Source organism: Monodelphis domestica, chromosome 2, assembly GCF_027887165.1.
Source record: "Monodelphis domestica isolate mMonDom1 chromosome 2, mMonDom1.pri, whole genome shotgun sequence".
In the NCBI taxonomy this organism is placed as follows: domain Eukaryota; kingdom Metazoa; phylum Chordata; class Mammalia; order Didelphimorphia; family Didelphidae; genus Monodelphis; species Monodelphis domestica.
The window spans coordinates 104,482,043-104,494,113 of NC_077228.1; positions in this window are offsets into that span (position 1 = coordinate 104,482,043).

Below are 12,071 nucleotides of genomic sequence, written 5' to 3' on the forward strand. Positions count from 1 at the left end.
AAAACCACAAATTAACATTATCAATGTTATATTGTGTTTTTATTAATTTTGTTAAATATTTCCCAATTGCATTTTCATCTGGTTCCAGCCACATTAGAGTTTTGTGTCCTGAGTTTGGCACCTTTGTCCTGGTCTTTCTTAGTGGGTGGGTGGAGATAAGGGGAAGTAAACTGAGGCACACTCTTTGGGGTTGTGGAAGACCTGAGAATAGAATCTAGTTGTGCCACCCATACTCTTGTTTCATAGTTTTGGCTCAAAACTTCTATGCTCAATCCTACCTTTGACAAACTGAGTAGCACCAGCCAAGCTCCTGGACCTAGCCATTTTTCCTTTGTGCCATCTGTTTATTTTTATCTTTATTTTATTCAAATAACAAATTTCCACATAAGTTTTCCTAAGTTACGTGATTCATGTTATCTCTTTCCCCTCTTCCCTCCCCACTTCTGGAGTTGACAAGCAATTCTATTGGGTTATACATGTATTATCACTCAAAACCCATTTCCATATTGTTCATTTTTATGAGAATAACCTTATAAAACCAAAACCCTAAGTCATATGTGCCATCTGTTTAGAGAAGGGAGTGACAGTGATCTCAGTGATCTCAGTCAGGCTAGGCTGGTGGAAGGAGCGGATGATGGGAATCTGGGGGGGGGACAGAGAGGATGGGCTGTGATAAGGGGCATCAGGGAGCATCTGGGGCCATGATGGGGTGGAATTTGAAGAAAGGCAGGAAAGTTTTAGTGGCACCTCATTTTCCAAGATAGGGAAGAAATATGTCCTGAGCCTTAGGGCATTGGCTGTCCTTGGGATGCTCATGACAGTCTGGCCAGAAAGCAGAGGTTCAAAAGAGAAGTCTGGTTAGAAGGGAGAAGAGATAGCCCTCTCCCTTTAAGACTGAGAGAAATGATCTGTTTGTTGTCCAGCTGTCTGTTCCTAGTGTCTTCCTGACCTTATAGTCATCCAGTATCATCTCTTTTACTGAGTCCCAAGTGACAAATCTTTGTTGAGTGCTCAATGATGTGCTGGCTGAATGGGAGGATACAGGATGCTAAAATCTCAGGGTGGGAGGGGCCTTTGAGAATGGGGATTGTTGCATGTTTGTCCTTGCATCCCCGGGACATAGCATAATGTCTGGTGCATAGTGGGCACTTAGAAAAATGTTTTTCTTTTTTTTAAACCCTTACTTTCTGTCTTAGTCACAACTCTAAGACAGAAGAGCAAGGGCTAGGTGAATGGGGTTAAGTGACTTGCCCAGGGTCATACAGCTAGAAAGTGTGTGAGGCCAGAATTGAACCCAGGTGCTCCTGACTCCACCAAGCTGCCCTACGTAAATGTTTTTTCTGTTGATTAAAAGACCTCAGAGATTTTCCAGAACAAGCTCCTATCTAGTATAAGCATCTTCTCTATAACATCCCCAAATGTCCTATGTCTGACTTCTACTTGGACATTTCCAGTGAAGGGAGTTCCTCACCTAATGAGGAGCCAGTTACAACTCTAATCATTCAGGAGGTCTTTCTTCAAGTTGTTCCAAAAATCTTAGTGTGTTTAGCACTAAATTAGCTTAATACTGTACTAAGACTTTTGAGACTTACGTGCATAGAACCCAAATCTGCCTCCCTGTATCTTTGACCCAGTAGTCCTATTTCTGCTGCTTGGGGACAAGCAGAACAAATCGAATCCCACTTTTCCCTGAAAGTCCTTCAGAGACTTGAAGTCAATTTCTAAATTCTCCCTAAGACTTCTCTTTCCAGGCTCAATATTTGAATTTCTTTCCATTGCTTCTTCTATAACATGGTTTCTAGATTCCTTGCCATCCTAATCGTCCTTCTCTGGGTCATGCTTCAACTTATTCCTTGATTCAAACTCCATTAGAGATCAAACCTGATGGCCCAGACTCCTCTGCTCTGGCTCTGAAACCATCTTCCATCACTGGACGCTGTTCTCCATTAGGGATAGGGTCAGGGATAGTTCCTGTAACTTTATTGGAATAGGAAATTCCCTCTGCCAAGGCAGGCTGGCACCTTTTCAGAGGTTTACAATTTTAGAGACCTAGCTAGAAGCCTGAGAGGATCACATAGCCAGTGTGTATTGGAGACTTGGACCAGGTCTACTGGCTTCAAGACCAATCCTCTCTCTCCACTACACAGTAGAGTTGTACATCATTACTATGAATCACATCAATGCCTTAGCCTTTCCTTGTCACCAATGGGTTCATCCCTGGCTCAAGACATTCAATAACTTTGAGGAATAGAGAAAAAGAAATCAAGTGGCTGAACTTTGAACTTCCAGTGTGATGTGGCCTCCTTCACAGGACCTTCTGGGCCACTACTATGGAACCTTCCCTTTCTTTCCCTGAATACTTGATTTGCTGCCCCTGTCCTGTGGTTAACAGACTCCTACCTCCTGTGTCCCCTAATCCTTGTGATTTAGAATTTCTGTCTGTTTAAGTATGAATCCTCTATGCCTTTGGTTACTTCTCCCTACTCTTTAGTTCACCTTATTTTTCTCTGGGCTAGATGGCCCAGTGGATAGGATGCTGGGACTGGAGTCAGTAAGATTTAGCTTTATGAGTTCAAATTCAGCCTCAGATATTTACTAGCTGTATGATCCTACATAAATCACTTAACTATGCCTCAGTTTCCTCATCTGTAAAATGAACTAGAGAAGGAAATGGCAAATCACTCCAGTATCTTTGCAAAAAACCAACAACAACCCAAATAGAGTCATGGATAATTGGAGATGGCTGAAAAATAACTGAATGATATTTCTTCCCAATCCCAGGCCTCTGCCCTACCATTCCACTGAGTTTTATGAACACCCAATTCCCCCTACCCCAGATCTACCTTTATCGAACTTCTCTTCATCTAAGATCTCTTCTACCCATTTCATTTTCTCCCCATAAAAATCTGGCTCCTTCCAGATAATGCCTTATCCCTGATCACCTACCCTAGCTCTTAGTTGCTCTTTCTCTCATAAAAACATGGGGGTAGAAGGAGGAGTTGATATGCATTGATTGAGCAGATCCAGTCCCTGTCCCTATCCCTATTCCTTACAATGTGTTAAGCATTGGAAATATAAAAACAAAAAAATGCAACATTTCTTGCCCTCAAGATTCTAAACATGACCTAATTAGAGAACTTCTCAATTTCAGGTGTTTTGACTACTTCATAACTACATTAAGATTTGATTGAGAACTTTTGAGCCTGTGAAACTCCCTGTTCTTGACTCAAAGGTTGAATACATCCCCATGGACGCCATAATGGTAGCCACCACACAATATACAGAATTGGTCTCTACAGCTCTTGCTTTCTCTCTATTTTCTCTCTCTATTGGGCCCTCCATTTTCCTGTCTTCCCTCTGTCTCTTGCTCCTGCCTTCTTTCTATCCCTTTTTGTTTCTTTCAGTCACTCTTGAGAAGTCCTTTTCCACTTCGCTTTTGCTCTCCCTCTGCTCCCCTCTAGTGCCCTCCATTTCTTTGGAGTCTTTTCAGAGTTCATCATGACCTCAGTTCTCTCTTTTCTTCAGCCCTAGAAGGGTTGGATGATATCACTAGAGAGTAATCTTCTCCATCAGCAACCTACCCCAGGGAAAAGATGGAACGTTGAGATCATCCTTAAAATCTCTTTTAATGTTGATGTGGAACCAACTGACCATGTTAATTAGGCTTTTATTCTATGGACCAGTCATGTTTCATGATAGGAACGTGCTTTAACCCATGCTATGCCCAGAACAGTGTAATCATAAACACATATGTATACTACATACTATTATGATTTAGTCTCCTTATCATGTTGAGGAAAAACCCTCTTTGATTTTCTTATTTGATAAGAGTACTCTAAAAAGTCTCTATAACCCTTTCACTATAATAATTATTGACCTATCTGGGACAATACTAGTTTAAAAAAAAAACAACCCTTATCTTCTATCTGAGAGTGGATACTATAGATTCTAAGGCAGAAGAGCGTGGTAAGGGTTAGGCAATTGGGGTTAAGTGACTTGTCTAGGGTCACACAGCTAGGAAGTTCTGATGTCAGATTTGCACCCAAGACCTCTTGACTTTATCTATTGTGCTATCTAGCTGCTCCCAAGACAATATTAGTTTAGTGAGGTTTATATATTATATATATAATTATATGTGTAATTAAAAGTATACAGTGGGTGGGGAGCCAGGCTCAAAGGACAGGAGATCTTGGCTTCAAATCAAGCCTCAGTCTCAAGTCTTGGATTCAAATGTGACCTCAGAACTTCCTAGCTACTGTAAAATGGAGATTTGAACCCTAGACTTCAATCCCCAGAAGTCCTTGGTATTTCCCAAAATTCCCTATAATCTCACCTGAGTCTCCACCTGGGCTGAGATCACAATTAGTATTTAAACTCTACCTCTTCTATGCTCTCTTCCATTGCAGTGATGTAGTGGATAAGCTAAGTGTGGGGGTTTTGAATGGGCTAATCAGCCCTAGGTACGTGGTTTTCTTATTTGTGTTTTCTTTATTCCTTGATTTCTAATAATCTTTAATAAACCACAAAAAATACAATATCTCTGTTACTAGAAACTAAAATTAATTTTTACACTATGTGATCGTGGGCAAGTCACTTAGCCTCTATTGCCTAGCTCTTACTACTCTTCTGCCTTGGAACCAATATTTAGTATTGATTTCAAGACAGAAAGTAAGAGTTAAAAAAAATATACAGTGCAAGACACATAGTAGGTACTTTTAAATTTTTGTTGATTGGTTACAACATAATAATTAACAATGAATGAGAGAGAAGCATTATGGTTTACTGAATGGAGCAGGAGCTGACATTGGCAGGATTCAAATTCTGCCAATGGCACATGCTGATTGTAGGATTATGGGAAATTCAGTTAACCTCTCATCATCCCTCAAAGTGACTTTCTAGTAGGACTATAAATTGCAGAGAAGGAGTAGACCTACATTAGTAACATTTTCTCACTGGGAGCTCCCCATAGTAATGAAATCACCAGACAAGCAAAAAAAAACAACAAACAAACAACCAAAAAACTTGGCAAAATGTGTAGTGTACTATGTTTACCCTCAAAGAGGTGGTGGTTGTTGTTGTTCAGTCATGCCTGACTCTTTGAGACCCCATTTGGGTTTCAGTTTGGCAGAGGCACTAGAGTGGTTTGCCATTTCCTTCTCCAGCTTGTTTTACAGGTGGGGAAATGGAGGCAAATGGGATTGAGTGACTTTCCCTGGGTCACCAGCTAGGAAGTGTTTGAGGTCATATTTGAACTCAGGTATCCATGGTGTCTTGTAGCTGCTCCATTTTTTTTCTTAACTTAATTACTTATCTGACATTGTTCTCTTTTCATACTTGTATTTGCTTTCTTAGAACTTAATAGGCAGTTGAGGGGCACAGTGAGGAAAAGTTTCATAATTTAGGGATTACAATGGATAACACATGTAATTTTCTGATTTTATAAGCTTGCTATTTCATTTTTCTTAAACAAGCAAACAAAAACCATATCCATTCTAAGACAGAAAAGCAGTAAGGGCTAGTCAATTGGTGTTCCGGTGATTGGCTAGGGTCACATATCTAGTAAGTGGCTAAGGTTGGATTTGAATGCAGGTCTTCTAGACTCCAGAACCAATGTTCTATTTGCTGGGCCCCTCTAGCAAAGCAAATGAAAAGACCACAGCGTCAGATAAGCTAGTAAGTATCCCAGGCAGGAGGACAGCTAGGAGGTGCAGTGGACAGAGCTCTTGTCTTGGAATCAGTAAGACTCCTCTTCTAAGTTCAAATCTGACCTCAGACACTTACTATCTACATGACCTTGGGCAAATCATTTTACCTTGTTTCCCTCAGTTTTCTCATCTGTAAAAGGAGCTGAAGAAGGAAATGGTAAACCACTCCAGTGTCTTTGCCAAGAAAACCTCAAAGGAAGACAGAACAAATTGGATACAACTGGGACTACCCAAAATCCCAGGGGTGATTCAATCTACCATTCACGATTCTAAAGCCAGTTTTTTGGCTCGCTCTAACATTCTATTACCTTTTGGGGCCTTAAGACTTTATCATAACATTTGTACAACCCAGTGGAATTGCTTGTTGGCTCTGGGAGTGGGGAGGGAAAGAACATGAATCATGGAAATATGGAAAATATTTTTAAAAATAAATAAAAATTAAAAAATAAGACTTTATCATTTGCTGCACCTAGGGGCAGCTGGTAGCACAGCAGATAGAATGCCATGCTTGGAACGGGGAGGACTTGAGTTCAAATGTGATTTCAAACCTTCCCCAGCTGTGTGATACCAGGCAAGTCATTTAATCATCCCAATGGCCCAGCCCTTGCCCTTCTGTCTTAGAATTGCTAAGATAGAAAGTAAGGGTTTAAAAAAATTACTGCCCATGTGCCATCTCTTGTGATTGGCACAGCATCCCTGGCATGGTAGGGTAGAGGCGTTGTTGACTCTGCTTTACAGATCAGGGAGTCTGAGAAAGTTTGGTCAGCTCCTTGGATTCTGAGGGTAGAAATGGAAGGAACCTTTGCGGCCATGATTGCCTGAACAGCAGAGACTGGATTGGACCTGTCTCTCCTGGTCCTAAGTCTAGCATTTTCTCTACGACAGAATGTTCCCCCCTGAAGGCACTGAAAAGCTTTGTTTAGGGATCCGGAGCAAGATAGCAGCCCCACGAGCTCCACAGATCGTCGGCTCCAGGCACCCGTCTCACAAATTCCTGTCAATCTGCTGCAGCAGTATGGATGGATGCCATGGAGGGACTAGGAGATCACCTGGGAAGGCACATTCATTTATTAGCACTGCTGCTAGAACTTTTCCCATCCCAGAGCCCAGCCTCTCCGGGTAGCCTGCGGGCACCCAACCTCCGAGGAGAGAAAGGCTGAAGGTGCCTAGAGGGCTGGCCTTGGGAGAGCAGGTTAGGACAAGTCGGGAACATTTTTGCGCAGGCACAAATACCGCATATTCTGAGAAGACGGAAATGGGACTGCCCCAAGAACCTGGTCTCCATGACTACTGGCCCATGGCTTGCCCGAGACCTTCTCAGAAATGGCCATTTGTTGCTCTTCAATCCCCCAAGGGGGTGGGTGGGGCGAGCTTCTCCTTGCCCCATCTCCCCGGCTGCAGCCTTGGTAACCATAGAGGAACTGGGCGTAGCTGAAGCCGGACTCATGGTGTGTGTGTGAGTGTGGACGTGTGGGCTTTCGGCCAGGGCATGGAGCGGGGCCGGGAGACGTCAGCGCTCTTGGCTACCCTGGGTGCCAACGCTTTGCAAACAGACGCCCAGTCACGAACCTCAACAAAGGCCAGAGGCCATTGGGGCAGCCTCGCTGGGGGCGATATTGTCCGCAGGGACAGGGACTGGTATTGGGGCAGGGGTAGAGTAGGGACGGCTGCCAGGGGTTGGCTGGAGGCTAGACGAGGGAGATTACTGGGGTGGCTCCTGTGTGGAGCCCAGTGATGCTCATGGAAATATGCCCTGGGGTACTGGGAAGCCAGAAAAGCAGCCTTTTCTGGTTTCCCACTGGAGGGCCTTCAATCCAGTGAGACAGGCTCACGCAGCCGTGCTCATGCCACTTGACTCGAAACAGCAAGGGGTTAACTGGGGGCAAGGTCTGAGGGTGACTTCCTCGGACTCTTCATTTGGTTTGGCTTTGACTCTTTCTAAAGCATGTGCCATATGTTTGGGGTATTATACTTATCTGGGAAAGGGGCTTAGGCCAAACATTGCTCAGAGCACAACACCTGGAAGGGAGAGAGAGACCCAAGATATCCCCAGCTCAGGGAAAGGGCAGTTCCTTCATTTATTCCCATTTGGTTCCTTTCTCCCACGTCTACCATCTTTCTCCCTCTTAAGCCTGGTGGGACTCCTGCAAGCTCTATGAGATCAGGAAAGACTTTGTCTAGTCTAAACACCATCCTTTTCATCCTCAACTTCCCATCTTAGTAGATGTTTATGGAATTTATTGGGTTGAAAAGTTCAATGTCAGGATGCTAAGATCCCTTATGATCTAAGGGCTTGATTGGTCCTTCTCTGTTCAGGTCCTCACGTTTTTTCCATCAGTCTCCTGAGGAAATCAATGCTGGAGGGATTGTGGGGAGACAGGCACATTAGCAGACAGGCAGGGGAGCTATAAACTGGTCCAACCATTTTATTTTATCTTATTTTAATTTATTTTTAAACCTTTACCTTCAGTCTTGGAGTCAATACTGTGTATTGGTTCCAAGGCAGAAGAGCGGTAAGGGCTAGGCAATGGGGGTCAAGTGACTTGCCCAGGGAAGTGTATGAGGTCAAATTTGAACCCAGGTCCTCCCAATTCTAGGTCTGGTGCTCTACCCACTATGCCACCTAGATGCCCCTGGCCCGAACATTTTAGAAAATAATTTAGAATTATGATAAAAAAGTAATTAAATGTCCATACTGTTTGAACTAAATATAGGCATACAGCTCAAGGAGGTTGATAATAAAAACCAAACCAAAACAATACATACCAATGTAATTATGGCAGCATTTTAACTAGAGAGAGGTTCTTTGCTTATCAATTATGACATCGTTAAATAAATTGTGGTCTATGAACATAACAGAATATCATTGTGTTGTAAGAAATGACTAATATGATAACTATAGAGGAACATGGAAAGCCTTCTATGATACAGAGGGTCAAAGCAGAACCAGGAATTCAATACCTGTCATAACTGCAACAAGAGAAGAGAAATAACAATAATGGGCCACCAACCCAAACTTAATGCTGGGCAGCTAGGGAGCACAAAGTAAGGGTTTAAAAAAAACAACTACCTTTTGCTGCAAAATCAGAATGGCCAAGTGTGGCTCCAAAAATGAGGTTATGGCCTTGTACCTCCTTCCCTTCTTTGCCCCATGTAGGGAAGCAAACCCTGTGACTGGCTAATACTTATATAGAATGTCAGATTTGGCTGATTTTGCTAAAAATTTTTGCCTTCCCCCCACTTTTTATTAGAAAAGATAGTGTGGCACACACATATGTGTGCATGTAGGTGTTTATTGAGAATTTTATGTGATGTAAAAAACAAGATATCCATCAAACAAAATTTTATGTATTCAGCCCAATCCCAGGAGGGCATGGTAAGGACAGAAATGATGAAGTCCCGGACAGGTGCTCTGGGAGGGTTATTTCAGGTCTCTTAGAATCCTTTCAGGAGCAAGTAGGTTGATAGAAAGTCAGACCTAGAGATGGCAGATCCTGGGTTCAAATGTGACCTCAGACACTTTCTAGCTGTGTGACCCTGAACAAGTCACTTAACCCCCATCACCTAGCCCTTACCACTCTTCTGCCTTGAAACCCAATACTTAGTATCAATTCTAAGACAGAAGATAAGGCTTAAAAAAAAAAAGAAATCCTTTCATCAGTGTAGTGCATTATAAACTTCCTAGCCCTGTGACCCTGGGCAAGTCACTTAATCCCAGAGTTTGCCTACCTCCTGCCCTTCTGTTTTGGAATTGTTACTAGGACAGAGAATAAGGATAAAAAAAAAGAATCACTTCAGAGTCTAGCTCAAGAGCAGTGCCTCATGTGAGACTTTTCCTGATTGGCACAGTGGGAAAAAATATTAGATCTGGAGTCAAAGAACTTGAGGTCAAATCCTTGTTCTTTTACTTATTATCTTATGGTCCTGGGCAAGTCACCTTCGCTCTCTAGCTCTTTGTTCCCAGATATCTCAAGTGGAGGAGTAGAGCCTCTAAGATCCTAATGATGCCCCTCAACTGCTGGTACCTCTCTTTCTCCATCTAAAATTATTTTGTGTATCATGTTGTCTTCTCTGTGGACTTGTTTCCCCAGATAGAATGTAAGCTCCTTGAGGGCAGGGACTATTTAGTTTTCATCTTTGTATCTCCAGAGCCTAACAGCAGGCACTTAATAAAGAGATTCATGTTGGTTGATTGAAATTCAAATAATTATTTAAATTACTATAGGCATAGTGGATAGAGAAGTGTCCTGAAAAGTAGAAACTCTAACATATGTTAGCTGTGTGACCCTGGGTAAGTCACCTGACTTACAGTCCTGTGGATAATTTTTAAGATCACAAGAAGGTCCTAACCTGAATTGGTAGAAGTTTTCCTGTAGGAGTTCTCTATATTGGCGAAATCCCAGGCTCAGTACTAACATCTAATAAACATTTAATAAGTAAATCTTTATTCCACTCAGAGACTGTATTCACCTCTGTGTACAGAAAGGCAAAGTGTGGCAAGTACCCGAAGAGATGAGAGCACCAAATCATCTTACTTGTCTCCTGAAGGCCAAGAAGTAGGTTAGAACCAAACAGGGAACATCCAATTGCTTTAAGATTAAAAAAGGAGTATGACCTTATTTATAGTAGTCACCTTATTTATTTAATTAACTTACATGCAGAATACAAATAATCCTAATAAACTTCATAAAAATCTAAGGACCAGAATCCTAATTTTACTATTACAACATCATGTGAAATCCCAGCTGGACAAAACCAAAGTTGGAATTAAGATTTCTGGAGAGATCTCAACAACCTTGGAAATGTGGATGATACCCCTCTGATGGCAAAAAGTGAAGAATTAAGAAGTTTCTTCAGGAGGGTATAAAGAGGAGACTAAAACTGGCTTAAAGCTTAACATTAAAAAAAAAGAAAGAAAACTAAACTAAGATTTTAGCCACCGGTCCCATCACTTCCTGGCAAATAGAGGGAGAAGTGGAAGTGGAGTCAGATTTTATATCGTTGGTCTCAGAGATCATTATGGCCACAGAATTACAAGACTCCTTGGACAGAAAGTGACGTCAACTCTGGATGGTATACTAAAAAGCAGGAACAACACCTTGCTGGATAGTCAAAGCTAGGATTTTCTAGTAACAATATATGGATGTGAAAGTTGAACCATAAGTTACAGAATATGTTGATGCTTGTAAATTGTAGTGTTTCCGAAGCCTTTTTTTTTTAACCCTCACCTTCCATCTTAGAATCAATACTGTGTATTGGTTCCAAGGCAGAAGAGTGGTAAGGGCTAGGCAATGGGGGTGAAGTGACTTGCCCAGGGTCACACAGCTGGGAAGTGTCTGAGGTCAGATTTGAACCCAAGATCTCCCACTTCCAGGACTGGCTATCAATCTACTGATCCACCTAGATGTCCCCTGGAGGAGACTTTTAAGAGTTCCTTGGATAGCAAGGATATCAAGTCTATTTTTATAGAAATTAATTCAACTACTAAATTTGAAACTTAAAAACTTTGGCTACAAAAGGAGAAAACAGAACTCACTGGAAAAGACCCTGATATTGGGAAGGATTGAAGGCCAAAAAAGAGAAGGGGATGGCATAGAATGAGATGGATAGTTAGCGTCATGGACACAACAAAAATGAACTTGGACGGACTTCAGGAGATGGTGGAGGATAGAAGGGCCAGTGTGTTGTAGACCATGAGTTCAGGAATACACAAAGACAAAAACAAACATTCTTTCCTGTTTCCAAGGAGGTTACTTTCTTCTCAATCCTTCTGGGGTATGGCCTTACAATTTACAAAGCATTTTCACTTGTGAATTTTCTCATTTAATTCTAATAACATATCCTCCAGTGCTAGGTAGGATAGACATGATCATGATCATCTTTTAGATTAGGAAGCTTGGACACTGGATTTGAACTCAGAGGACCTGAGTTTGAATTGAACCCTTTTGCTGAAATCTGCCATTTATCTATCCAGTCAGTCAAATCATGAAGCATTTACCAAGCACTTACTCTACATCAGGAATTTTTTTTAGACACTGGAGATATTAAAAAAAAGTCAAAACAGAGTGGTGCCTTCAAGAAGGGGGCATTCTAATTAGGGGAGCTAGCTTGCAAATGACTGTAGATAGACAAGATATATACAGGGGAAGCCAATCTCAGAGGGAAAACCTTAATGCTCAAGTCTGCCTGGAGAGACCTCCTACAGAAGTTATTTGAGCTGATTCTTGAAGGAAGCCATGGAAGTCATGAAGGGATAAAGAAGAATCTTCAAGAGACAAGGAGATCTCCAAAGAAGAGGCACCAAATGAAGGAATGGAGCACCATGTTCAAAGAACAGCAAGAAAGCCAATAACTCTGGATCAGTTC